This window comes from Mastigoproctus giganteus, unplaced genomic scaffold, assembly GCF_048544385.1.
Source record: "Mastigoproctus giganteus isolate SK-2022 unplaced genomic scaffold, ASM4854438v1 scaffold_33, whole genome shotgun sequence".
Classification (NCBI taxonomy): domain Eukaryota; kingdom Metazoa; phylum Arthropoda; class Arachnida; order Uropygi; family Thelyphonidae; genus Mastigoproctus; species Mastigoproctus giganteus.
The window spans coordinates 91,876-106,063 of NW_028328310.1; the positions used below are offsets into that span (position 1 = coordinate 91,876).

The 14,188-nt window shown below is 37.7% G+C and overlaps 1 protein-coding gene across 1 annotated transcript in view; it reads left to right on the plus strand.

The window, feature by feature from the left end:
• Positions 1-349: 349 nt before the first annotated feature.
• Positions 350-14,188, plus strand: part of LOC150074864 (uncharacterized) — a gene marked incomplete at its 3' end in the record, with an annotated part of 122,443 nt that continues 108,604 nt past the window's right edge. Inside the window, exon 1 of the mRNA XM_090389452.1 lies at positions 350-455. The remainder of the gene's footprint in view (positions 456-14,188) is intronic.

Below are 14,188 nucleotides of genomic sequence, written 5' to 3' on the forward strand. Positions count from 1 at the left end.
TTCTGAAGCCTAATGATAAACTGTGAAGACAAGACAAGACAAAGTTGCAAGATTTTCTTAGACTTCTTTATTAGACTTAGACTTCTTTATTTTTATATTTGTTTCTATGGGTCTTGATTTTTAATTTTCAAAATTGGATGTCTCGTAACACTAGTGTTATTACGAAGTGTGTCGGTAATACTACTCGGTTAAACATGAATTTCGCTTTTCGCTTTTGTTCTCCAACAAGTGGCGCTGCTGGAACTTGGTTTATTTAGAAAACCATAGTTATAGCGCGTAACGTTCTGTATTACGTGGTTTTTGTACGATGTGTATTTTTTCTTATTTTTGACAGGCAGCGTAATGTGATAAAATAGCTTTTATACACATATGAAGTTTATGAAGACTGACGAAATAAACAATTATTTGAAACTTTATTTTAAGAGAAACTTAGAGCTTATATTCGGAAGTAGTAGGTAAGTAATTAGCTGTTTCATGTGTCTAATGAGAAAAACTAACGTGAGGAGATTGCTTGCAGACGAATTCGGTTTTGATTGTTCTGATTTGACTGACAAGTATTTCATAAGGAAAACGTTATGATTTCTTCCACCCTATAATCATTAGTAAATTATTACAAAATATTTAATGTGTAAAATGAGGTTAGTTATTAAATAATTTCTTAAACGATAAAAATGATTATCATTAATGCAAACTAAGGAGGAAAGAGTGGGACAGACGTTGCTGTTATGTTTACAGAAATATTTGTTAATTAATATCTGCATATAAATGGAGCCACTGAATTGATTAATTATTTCTGCGATTGTATTTGTTAAGCGAACGAGAGTTATGTATATATTTATATCTTATCGTGCTGTTGTTGTTATTTGGTTTTTAGGAGCATTAGCAACTAAGGCCATATTGCTCCGGGGATATGCGGTGGTCATTCCCTGACCTTTCCGCTTCCTCCGTATTTGGTGGTCACGGGCTCGAACCCCGGTCTAATCAAGAAGCGTGTGCTACGCACTGCTGCTCCTGCCCGCCTGGCTACAGAGGCGCCTATCTTATCGTGCATTTGATTTGGTGTTTAAACGATAATCGCCAGTAGTAATAGCGGTATGTGATGCAAGAAAGCAAACCTATGAGCTTATGTAGCATCAGTCAAAAAAAAAAAAAATTTCACACAACCATTCCCTCTAAAAGTTTGTCCAGTTTCTCGAATTTATTTAAGCCATTGACTTCCACAACAACAGTTGGAAGTTTGATCCAACAATTAGCCACCCACTGACTAAAGGCAAATTTCTGCACATCTATTCTACAACTGTCTCCTCAATTTGAATGTATGCCCCCTCAGGTTCGTAATCTGAGCAAGCAGAATCCCATCAGAATTCAGTGTGCCAACTCATTCAAGGCCTTTTATACCTCAATCACATCACCTCACAGGTGCCTAGTTTCCAGTTGCTGCAGAGTTTGCAGCAGCTGGAGACTTTCTTAAGCCTTTCTTGTTAAGAAGAACCCTTCATTCCCCTCACCAATTTTGTTGCCCTTCTCTGTACATGCTCAAGCAACTCTACATCCATCTTAAAATGAGGCCTCCAGACCTGTACACAGTACTCAAGGTGTGGCCTGACCATTGCCTTATACAAAGCGATAATCCCCTCCTTTTCCTTGCTAGAAAAATTCCCGTATATCATTGACAATACCCCATGACTTACTCTGGCAACCTGTCTGTATTGCTCAGAAAACTTCTTCATATCTGACTGCACAACCACTCCCAGGTCTTTTTCATTTTCTACCACCCTAAGTATAGTACCACACAGTTGGTACATTCCTCTGGGGTTACTTCTAGCCATATGCAGTACTTTGCATTTGTTAATGTTAAACTTCAGTTGCCACTTCTCTGCCCATCTGATTGTTATTCATATGTTTAATGAGGAAGAGGCTGTTTTATATAGCTTAAAGACTTTACCTTATTGTATTCACTGTTTGCTTTTATTTTGCTATCACAATTTCTATCTGATGTTTACCTTAAAATATTGTAGTCTATCAATTTTCACTGATCAGTTTTGTCTACTGTTTAACTTTAGAGTGCTGTACAGGATTTGGAATCAAACCTCAGCCTACACTTGATACAAGAATAGGCTAAGTTTTCTTTTCCCCTTTATGTAATTTTAAAGATTATACAGGAAAATGTAGTAGTAGCACAATTAGGAGAGGGATTTGCTTCCCCCCCAACTTCAGCAAGAGTGTATACTGCCCTCCTAAAAGCATTTGGACTGCTCTTGTACTAACAGGTACCGATCATGCTTTTTTGGACCTTGGCACAACCCCTTCCCACCAATAGCAATCACTACAGTTTGTAGTGTGTCTGAGTTTAATCACAGCTAACTAGAAAGTTAGACCCTGAAACAAATATATTAAACATAATCATGTTATCAGCTGATTAGCATCAGTAGTGGCATATGATGCAAGAAAGCAAACTTATACACCATCAGCAAAAAAAAAAATAAATAAATAAAATAAAATTCCATTTCACCTATCCATTCGCTTCAAAAGTTTATCCAGTTCTTCTTTGAATCTATTTAAGCTATGAACTTCCACAATGACAGATGGAAGTTTGTTCCAGCAATCAACCACTCACTGGCTAAAGGCAAATTTGCACACATCTATTCTTCAACTGGCTTGACTCAGTTTGAGTTTGTGCCCCCTCAAGCAGTGGCGGATTTCCGCATAGGCGCACGAGGCGCACGCCTGGGGCCTCTTAAATAGAGGGGGCATCAAATCTCAGGTCTCAAAAAAAAAAAAATTGTTTCATTTTTAACACTCATCATTATTACCGTTACTGAATAAAACTATAATTTAATATGAGCAGTAAGTAAACTCTTGTGCGAATATCCCTACATATTATATGAAATATCTATGCGAACTAAGTGAATCTGAAGTAGAATACGTATTATCATTAATGCTTAGTTGTGCCATTTTTTTCATTTAAACATTAGTTAAAATATGTATGAAAGAATTGCGCAACCAAAATGATTAAAACCGCAACACCAAATCTAGACCGTGTGCTATAGTAAAAACGTGCGCATAGAATGTAGCGGTACCGAAAATATTTAGAGGGGGGGCCTCAAAATTGAATTGCACCTGGGGCCTCTCAAGTGTATAATCTGAGCAAGAGGAAGAATCCCACCAGCATTGAACTTCTCAGACCATTCAAAGCCTAGTACACCTCAGTCAGATCACCTTGCAGGTGCATAGTCTCCAGATGCTGCAAATTGCAAAACTTTAGCCTTTATTGGTAAGATCACCCCCTTTGTTCCCTTACCAATCTCATTGCCCTTCTCTGTACTCATTCCAACAGCTCTACATCCTTCCTAAAATGGGTCCTCAAGTCCTGTATGCAGTACCCGACCATAATTTATACATTTATACAGGGATAATCACCTCCTTATCCCTGCTAGCAAAGTTCATATATATCATTGACATCAGCTGCTCTGACTGCCTGTCTGCACTGCTCAGAAAACTTCATATCTGACTGCACAATTACCCCCAGGTTTTTTTTTCATTCTCCACTACCTTGAGTGTAGTACTGCACAGCTAATCTGGGGTTACTGCTACTCATATGCAGTACTTTGCAATTGCAGTGTTAAACTTCAGTTGCCACCTCTCAGCCCATCTGTCCAACTTTTCTAGATCCTGTTGCAGTAGCTTACCATCATTACTGTCATTAACAACCCTGCCACCCTTTGTGTTATCTGCAAACTTGGACACTAATTCTAGTATATTCTCATCAATATAATTGATAAATATGGAAAACAAGAACAGTCCCAACACCAAACCCTGAGGGACTTCACTAATAACATTAGTCCACGAAGAGCAGTGTTCATTGATTACCACTCTCTCTTCTCACACTCAACTATCCCTTTATCCATAGCAGCAACTTGCCCTTAATGCTGTACTGCTCCAATTTGTATAGCAGTCTTCTATGTGCAACAGTATCAAAAGCTTTCCAGAAATCCAAGTATCTGATATCAAAATTTTTTTTTTTTTTTTGCATCCAGTTCCTTTGTGACCACATCGTACTATCCAATGAAATTGGTCAGGCAAGATTTCCCCATAACAAACCCATGCTGTGTCCGAACTATAACCAAAGTGTTGTCTAGATGATCCTGCAGTGCTTCTTTTACCAGTGACTTCATTATTTTCCTTAGAACAGAAGTTAAACTAACAGGTCTGTAATTATTCGTGTCACTCTTGGTCATGTCAATTGGTCTAGTGGTCCCTGCTCAACCATCTTTAATTTTGTTGAAACTTGGTGTGGATATTTAAACAGGTTTCAAATGAAGCTGTGCAAAATTTCAGTTCAAAATATAGTATGCTTGAGGCACCAGCACTTTTTTTGTGGAGGTCACTTGTGTTATGTGGAATAAATCAAAAAATTTTCAGTTTTAAGTGTTACTGTTGCACAACAGTAACACTTAAGTGCTCTAAAACTTGGTATAGCTAGTTAACTTTTGGCAGAGGATGCAAAACTTTTAGTGACCAGGCTCAAAAACCTTCACATTTTTTACAATGCAGTCTAAAACTGGCACCAAAAATTTGTCGCAACATATTTAAGTAAGACTTTTGAAAGTCATAACTTTGAAATACAAGCTTTTGGTACCTTCTTCTTAGGACATTCCACTTACCAAAAGCATGAATTCAGCATAACTAAATATCAGCTCTTATACTTGTTTTCTGGCTGAGATATTTTCCTTCAAAGATTGACTCAAAATTGGAAGTCAAATTTGACCTATCTTAAGGGGCAAATATCTTAATGTGAGACACCTTCAATTCTCTTGTTTTTGCCATTAGTGGAAAGAGCATAGTTTCAGCTACAAGGGTCATGTTTATCTGTTTTTCTTTGCACTTAAGGCCTTAAAATTAAGCCTAAACATCAAGTAGTTTTATGTGCTGTAGTGTTATTTAGTGAGATTTTTTTGTTGCAGAACACTTCCTTAATCCTGCTTAATGTTTAGAATAATCTAGAGAGTATATTCTAGAATTCTGGAATATTCTAGAAGAATACCCAAGTATTATAGAATATTCTAGAATTCTGGAACATTGTAGAATTCCAGAACATGCTTGAATTCCAAAAAAAACTGATGAACATTCTAGAACTGGAATATTCTAGAATCATACAAGAAAAGTATAAATAACTAATATTTGAACCATGCTGTTATTAATGTGTTTTATCTTCATGATGAACAGTTTGTTTATTTTGTTCCTTTATTTTTTTTATTGTTTGACTGTAATAAAGTTAATTAAGTTTTCATTGCTTGCAGAAACATCCACTTATTAGTCAGCCATGAAAGCCATGGAATCAGAAGATTTTGCTGGAGATAAGCTGGACTCTTGCACCATCAGTCATATGGATAATTCTAAATGTCATGTGCTGTCCTATACACACAAAACTGGGTTAAAATTATTTAAAGAATTTGAATTTGAAGAACAACAGCTGATAGGTTGATGTTGTGGATTAAAACTGGGTGAAGAAGACACAATTTGTCTACATAGCTTTGCTTTTGATAAAATTTGAATCCTTTCCAGAAGAAAAATTATATGGTGAAAAAAAAAGTTTACAACCAAGTTGTAAACTTTTGATTTATCAATGGCAGACTACCTGAAAGACCTCAGAAAGGTAGACATAAAACCAGGCCAGAAGCTGTGCCCATTGTGCCGAAAAGCAGCAACAGGAACATCTGGATCAGACCATGATGACAAAATGCATGTGACTGAAAGCTTGAACACAAGTTTCATGGCTATTGGTATTTCTTCCCTGAAATTTCAGCGAATGGCTAAGAGACTCACGAGGCTATGCCAAAAGGAAGGCAAATCAAGTACAAGATGTAATTGCATCTATTGGTAGCTTGGATCCAAATGACATCATGGAGCCAAGTGCATGTCATCAGTGTGGAATTTGCTTAGATTACAATGAGCTGCTGAAAGAATTCAAAGAAAAGTTGATGGTATCAAGTCATTCAGAAATACTTCAAATATTAACACTAGCTCCAGTTAGTTGGTCCATAAAGAAAACAATGGAAGAGTTTAGTGTCTCAGAAAGGTCAAGAAAGCTAGAAAACTTAAAGCAGAAGAAGGAATCATGGCCATACCTGGGAAAAAGCAAGGAAAAAAGCTTTGAGCAAGTAAAGCAAAAGGTGATGGAATTTTTTGAAGATGGTGAATTTAGTTGGATATACCCTGGAAAGAAAGATTACATTGCCATTAGAAATGCAGATGGAATAAAAATGCAAATGTGACTACTACTCAGCAACTTGAAGGAAATATTTATAACTTATCAAGATAGAAATGGATCTGACATTGGATTTCCTAAATTTTGTGAACTTTGACCCAAGTGGTGTGTCATGATTGGTGCACCAGGAACACATTCTGTATGTGTATGCACAATCCATCAAAATGTCAAGTTAATGCTAGCAGCAAGTCCTGGTGAATATGATTACAAGGTTCTCATTGGTAAAACTCTTTTGGAGTCAAAAGATTGTATGCTTCATCATTGTGAAAAATGTCCAGGAATAGATGAATTAAAAAAGTTTCTAGAGAATATTTTTGAAAACAATATTTAATTCAAGCAATGAATACACACTGACAGAGATACACTGGACACAATGCAATTAACAACAGAAGATTTTATTGAAGAGTTGAGTACAAAGATTTAACCTTATTTATTATGTGGAATATTATGCAAATATTATTAATAATATTTAATCAATAATAATTATTATTATTATTAATTTAATAATTAATAAATATATAATTACATATTATGCAAAAATTATAATAGCAAATATTATGTGGGAAATATGAAATGTTTAAGGCCATTTTTTAGGCCTTAAGTAGCAAGACACAAAACTGAAAAATCATGATTCTTCTTGCTTAAAATCTGTTCTTTCCAATGGTGGCAAAAAAGAGAATTGAAGGTGTAAGATATATTGATGTCATGTGGCACCACGGGTTTCCCCCATCTCCACGTTGCTTTCATTGTGGGTGTACCAGTTTTCTGGGAATGCCAGAGATTTAAAAGTGTGTGGGTATTGTACGTGTGTAATGTTGTGTACCGTTGTTCATCTGGTCATTTAGCCACTGGACCCCAACGTTGCCCCACCTTTGCCCTGTGGAGGCAGACTAGGAACCCAGTAGACTTAGTTACTCTGGCAGGTCCTGCCGCTTAGTTTCCTGAGATTTCGGCGGCTAGGACCAAAAAAAAAAAATTAATAATATGTATGTGTATATACACATGTATATACTCATTTTGCTTGTCTTTGTATGCCCGTACACACCACTTGGGTGGTTTGATGTTACGTAGATGGATAGGCCGAGACTGGGCAAAGGTTATTTTCAGTGTTGTTAAATTTAGTGCGTGTGGCGTTCGCATTGTATATAGATAGAGTAGGAGGGGAGACAGAAGACTGGTGGTAAAGATAGAAGTATGGGAGCGATAGAAGAGGTGTCCCCAGTTGGTCAGTGAGGCATGCCCATGCCTCACCAGAGAGGAAAGGGGGGGAGAGACAAGGTGTCTCCTCCCCGCCGTGGTAGGGTTGGAAAGGAATCAAGTCAGGTGCTCGATTCTGATCCTCAACAAGGTTTGATGGCAGCGAAGCTGTATGGTTCAGGTCCTTGTGGCCCTTTTGAAGATTCAGGGTTCAGTCACTCACAGAGTTGTAGACCATGTCCTTTTATTCTTGTTGGAGATATGGAATTTGTTGTGGGAATAGTAGCTTGTCCCATTTTATATTGTCATTATGTTGCTTGTTCCATTCTTTGTTGCCTTTTGTTTCTTGTTCCTCCTCTACTGTTTTGGTCTGCGGGTCTTTCTGCATTTGTCACTCTATTTAGTTTCCAGTTGTGTTGTTATTTGCTTGTTGGGCCAGTGTGGCTCTGCATCTGTTAAACAGTTTCTGTGCAAATTCAGTGAATGCCATATATGGTTCTTTATCGTCCAGGATGAATTGCTCCTGGTCCTTCGGTAAATGTTGTAGTCTTGTCACCAGCTGGCAGTGGATGTCATTGTATTGGTGGCAGTCAAATATTAGGTGCGACCAAGTTTCTGGATCGCCACAAGTACAATTTGTATTTTCAGTTATTCCCAGAGTTGTTAGTTTGGCATTTAAGGCACCTTATCCTGTGAGTAGGTATGTCACAAACAGACCAGGTGCATACCAGGTTGGTAATTTAGGTTGGAATCTATCTACATTTGGAAAGAACTTCTTTGTTATTCGACCTTTGATCGAGACATCCCATCGTGCCTGCCACGCCTGCAACAAGTGGGTCTGGAGTCTTCTTTTTTCTGCAATGCGGTTATTTCCTGGATCTCCGTTGAAGTCAAGGTGTGTACAAGCATTGCCTTTAGTGAGCTCGTGGTGGATGCCTCTCCTCGCCACCTCTAGGTCTAAGGGGAGGGTTCCAGCGATGACTTGCAGAGCATGTGTGCTCACTGTGCTGCAGCCGCGAGTAGCAGTGAGTAGCATGATTCTATGTATGGAATCAAGTATTCTTAGGTTTGCAGCTGTACTGGCCTTTTTGTGCCAGGCACCAGCTGCGTATGAAGGTGTTCCACATTAAGATATTTGTCCCTAAAGATAGGTCAAATTTTGAGTCAATCTTTGAAGGAAAATATCTCAGCCAGCAAACCAGTATAAGAGCTCATATTTAGTTAGGCTGAATTCATGCAGATGTTAAATGGAATGCCCAAAGAAGGTACCAAAGGTTTTTATTTCAAAGTTATGACTTTCAAAAATCTTGCTTAAATTTGTCACGACAAATTTTTGTTGCCAGTTTTAGACTGCATTGTAAAAATTTGCAGGTTTTTGAGCCTGGACACCAAAAGTTTTGCATTCTCTGCCAAAAGTTAACTAGGTATACCAAGTTTCAGAGCACTACCTCTCAATGTTGTGCAACAGTAATGGTTAAAACTTTGAAAATTTTTTGTGATTTGCTCTGCATAACACAAGTGACCTCCACAAAAAAAGGTGCTGGTACCTCAAGCAAACTATATTTTGAACTGAATTTTTGCACTCTTTGGAAACCTCTTTAAATATTACACAAAGTTTCAACAAAATCGAAGATGGTCGAGCAGGGACCATCTTCAAAATTAGGCCACTTGACATGGAATCTCCCTTTAATCCCCCTTTGTGAATTAGGGATACATTTGTACATCTCCAGTCTGTGGGGACCTCTCTTGAATTGAAGGATGCTCTCATAAATATGGCTGTGTTTGCTTGCTTCTTTTCTTCCTTTTGATTTTGAGGATGCTCTTAAAAAGGCAAAATTCAAATAGCATTTTAGCCATAATTGTTGCCTTTTAATTTTAGCTATTTTAATATATCACAGATTACCCTTCCTATTTCAATTAGTCACAAAAAACTAATTTCCCAGTAAGTATGTACTTTTTCTATTGTAGCAAGAAACAAAGCATTTAAATTTTTTTTTAATCAAAAGGTCTGTAATCATAAATACTACAAAATTGTACCTTTCCTATTATATGAAAGTGAAATTTACTTGTAAACAGATAGAGGAAAACATACGTGCATGAAAAAAAAAAAATTAAAGTTACATAATCATGAACAGAAACTTCTCAACAGGTGCATGTATATATTTTTTAATGTCTTTCTGGCATATCATTTTTTTTTTTATTTTATGAAAATATTTAATCAGCTTTCACTAGTTAAAGAGCTTATTACAAAAAAATATTGTCGTGGTTTTTTAAGTCATGATATGTCTTCTGACAATCATACATCTGTAGTATTAGCATTAGTAGAGGCATATGATGCAAGAAAGGAAGCTTATACCTTCCCATTTCACCCATCCATTTGCTCCAAATGTTTGTCTAGTTCTGCCTTGAATTTATTTAAGCTGTCAACTTCTACGACAGATGGAAGTTTGTTCCAGCAATCAACTATTGCTTGCTGGAACAACTACGTGCTGGCTAAAGGCATATTTCCGCACATCTGTTCTACAACTCTTTCCTCAATTTGAATTTATGTCCCTCAGGCGATTAATCTGGGCAAGAGAAAGAATCCCATCAGCATTGAGCTTTCTCAAAACATTCAAGGCCTTATACACTTCAGTCAGATCACCTTGCAGGTGCCTAGTTACCAGACACTGTAATTTGCAAATCTTAAGCCTTTCTTCGTAAGAGCAACCCTTTGTTCCATTCATTAATCTTGTTGCCCTTCTCTGTATTCATTTCAGCAGCTGTACAATCTTCCTAAAATGAGGCCTTTAGACCTGTATACAGTACTGAAGGTGTGGCCTGACCATTGCCTTATACAAGGGGATAACCACCTCCTTATCCCTGCTAGAAAAATTCCTGTATATCATTGACGAGACACCATGAGCTACTCTTGCAGACTGTCTGCACTGCTCAGTACATATGCTCAGCTGACTTATGTGGATAGATGAAATTTTATGCAGCTCTATCATATAGTTATGAGTTGCTTTCCAGAAAGTATTCATCATGGTTAGCAAAAATATTCTTTGATATCATATGCAGCATAATAGAGACAACAACAATTACTGATTCCGAAATAAGAAATTTCATCAGTCTAATTCATTAATAAGTTCATAAAGACCATTCAAAACATTTGCACTCCAATATCTTGGCATTGTTGTGCATTACTATTTATTTTCTTTCAGCAAATCTATTTTTGAAGTAAAATAATTGCCCTTAAATTAAATATTTGATGATAAATATTTCTGGGAAGATTCAAAGAAATACTTAAATGATACCATTTCTATGTATAGACATGATGCTCTAACACTAGTTTATACATCAGTTAACTTCTATGTAACATAACCCGAGGCTATTGCTCTAAATGCATTATGTAATCTTAATTACTTGTACACCATCAGACATCTCTCATATTGTGAAGTTATACTTTGCAACTGGGTTGTCATCATTGCAACATCAGGGTACCTGCCCACCCACTGATAAGGAGCCAGCAAGCTCTGAAACAGTGCCATCTGGGTGGTGGTAGCTGCCACTACCCAGATGGCACTGTTAAGAATAAGTAATAGTAGTCTTCTCCATTGGTGAAGCGTTACTTATTCGAAGTAGTGCAATAACTCGTTATGAAGGTATTCACAATATGAGATATAACTTAAATGATGCCATTTCTCAACTACTTAGCAGTTGGCTACGTATAGACATTAAACCCCAGGGGGTTCACATTTGATGAGTATGGGCTTGGCACACCCAGGGTCCTGAGCTGGATATCATCATTCTTCTCTTTCTACTTTTCACTCTCTCTCATCACACACACACACGGTAACTCAGAAATTTGTTTTTGGCTAGTGCAGCAAAAGCCTCAGGCTTTGCACTATATGGCTAATAATAATGATGCTCTAGCACTAACTTATGCTTTAGTTAACTTCTACTTAATCGAAGGCTATTGCCCTAAATGCAGTACATAGTGTTTTTTATATACTTGAACTATACTGTATTTTTTATTAGTTATTAAATGTTCTGTTCTGTTAAGTTACAGCATTACCGCACAAGTCACAAGAGCTTACAACTTGTATTTTTTTATTTTTTTTATTAATAAGGATATTATCAATAACTGTATTTAGTGGCCATGTCGCCATAAACCATGGTCAACTCAAATGCATATAGTTTTTTTTTTTTTTTTTTTTAGTAGTTGTTGGCGAATAGGCTTCTGGGGCCATAATGCACCTCCCAAGGTTTTTGCAGTACTTTGATCCAAGCCCGAGGCATGAATCGAACCTGCGACCTTTGGGTTGCCAGGCAGGTACTTTACCCACCCGGCTAGCCCGGTCGGCAGTGCATATAGTACATACACTATGTAGTATATGCATTTGCATATACTATTACACCATGCATGCCAATGCAGTTTGTCCCTATTTGGGAAAAGACAATTCCCAAATATTCGTTAACTCAATATGTTATTTTAAATAAATTTAAAGAAAAATTTATGTACATAACTAAATGAGTGATTTCAATTAGGTAATTGCAGTATAAAGACATTTGAAACCTTTTAAACAAAGACCAATAGATTGACAGTAGCCACTGGCAGAGGTGAAAGAGATTCTTGCACTGCTTCTATTAGAATGAGCAGAAGCCTGAAAAACAAGATGCATGGTATTTCAGAGACTGCCGGGAGCCATTGCGGTACAAGTAAACACATGGGTTGTGTTAGGGTAGCTAAGAATAGAAACAGGTGCAGGTATACTTGCGTGTACACCAATGCTAGGAGTTTAGTAAATAAATTTGATGAATTTGAGGTATTGCTCAAAACATCAAAGGCAGATATTGTTGGGATATCAGAGACGTGGTGTCACACAGATATAAGGGATGCAGAACTGCAATTTGGGGAGTACAACGTCTACAGAAAGGATAGACAGGATAGGAAGGGGGGAGGGGTTATGCTATTAGTTAAGAAACACATAAAAACCAAGGAAGTGAAGCCAGTCGACATCGCCGGACAGTGCAGTGTGGAGTCAGTTTGGTGTGACATAAACATTGGGAGATCAAAATTGAGAGTAGGAGTGTGCTATAGGCCTAATGACTCTGATGAGTATAATAAGGAACTGTACAGGGAAATAGAGTGGGCCAGTAAATCAGTGTCTTATAATGGGAGATTTTAATTTCCCAGATATTGACTGGAATTTGGGGGCTGGTTACTCACACACTAGCAGGACTTTTGTGGATTTATTGGATGATTGTTTTCTACATCAGCATGTTCGGGAGGCAACTAGAGGGAGTAATACTCTTGATTTGATTATCAGCAGTGATTCTTCATGCATTAAGAATCTGCAGATAAATGAAACACTAGGTGGCAGTGATCACAGTGTGCTGAAGTGGGATTTACTCAAAGAGGTAACTACCATTAGGGGTAAAGGGAAGGGTTATTGCTTCCGTAAAGGCGACTACGATGGACTGAGACAGTATTTAAATTCTATACAGTGGGACCAACTGATGATGTTACCAACAGCAAATTCAAATGGGAAGCATTCAAAGAACTTATCTTGGAAGCTACTAGGCTTTACATACCAACTAAGAAATATTGTTCAAGGTTTAGGCCAAAATGGATGTCAGATGAACTAATGAGGCATATGGCAGAGAAGAAAAATGCATGGGATACATACAAATTAACACATGACACAGAAGCCTATGATAGATACAAGTTGATATGCAACCAAGTTACAAAGGAGGTTAGGCAGGCGAAGGCAGATTACGAGAAATCCTTGGCAAGGGATGCAAAGAAAAACAGCAAAGAGTTCTTTACTTATGTAAACTCTAGAAGGAAGGGGATGAATCAGATTGGTCACTTGATATTGATGGGTCAAGTGTTGATGATCCTGCTCAGGTAGCTAACAAACTAAATGAATATTTGCATCGACATTCACACATGAGGAGTTATTCAGCGAGGGGAATGCCAGAGGTGTATTCAACTCTAGCAGTAAGCTACAGAATCTTGAAATAACTGGAGTAAAGTGGAGGAGAAACTGTTGAAGATAAACACAAGAAAGGCACCCGGGGTGGATGGGATCTATCCAGTTATATTAAAGGAGGCAGCAAAGGAAGTAAGCAAACCCTTAGCCATAATTATGAGAGCTTCCTTGGACTCAGGGGAGGTACCCATAGACTGGAAATGTGCAAATGTGACCCCAATTCACAAAGGAGGATCAAAGGCTGACACAAGTAATTATAGATCTGTGAGCTTAACTTCTGTTCCAGGAAAATTAATGGAGGCACTGGTTAAAGAAGCACTGCAGGATCATTTAGACAAGACTTCAGTTATAGCTCAGACACAGCATTGTTTTGTTAAGGGGAAGTCTTGCCTGACCAACTTGATTGGATACTATGATGCAGTCACAAAAGAACTGGATGCAGGGAATAACTTTGATATTATATACTTGGATCTTAGAAAGGCTTTTGATACTGTTGCACATGGAAAGCTGCTACACAAATTGGAGCAGTGTGACATTGGAGGCAAATTGCTGCTATGGATAAAGGGGTGGTTGAGGGGGAGAAGACAGAGAGTGGTAATCAATGGACACTGCTCATCGTGGACTGATGTTATTAGTGGAGTCCCTCAGGGCTCAGTGTTGGGTCCATTATTGTTTTCTGTATTTATAAATGATATTGATGATGGTATATCGGGCTTAATGTCCAAGTTTGCAGACGATACAAAGG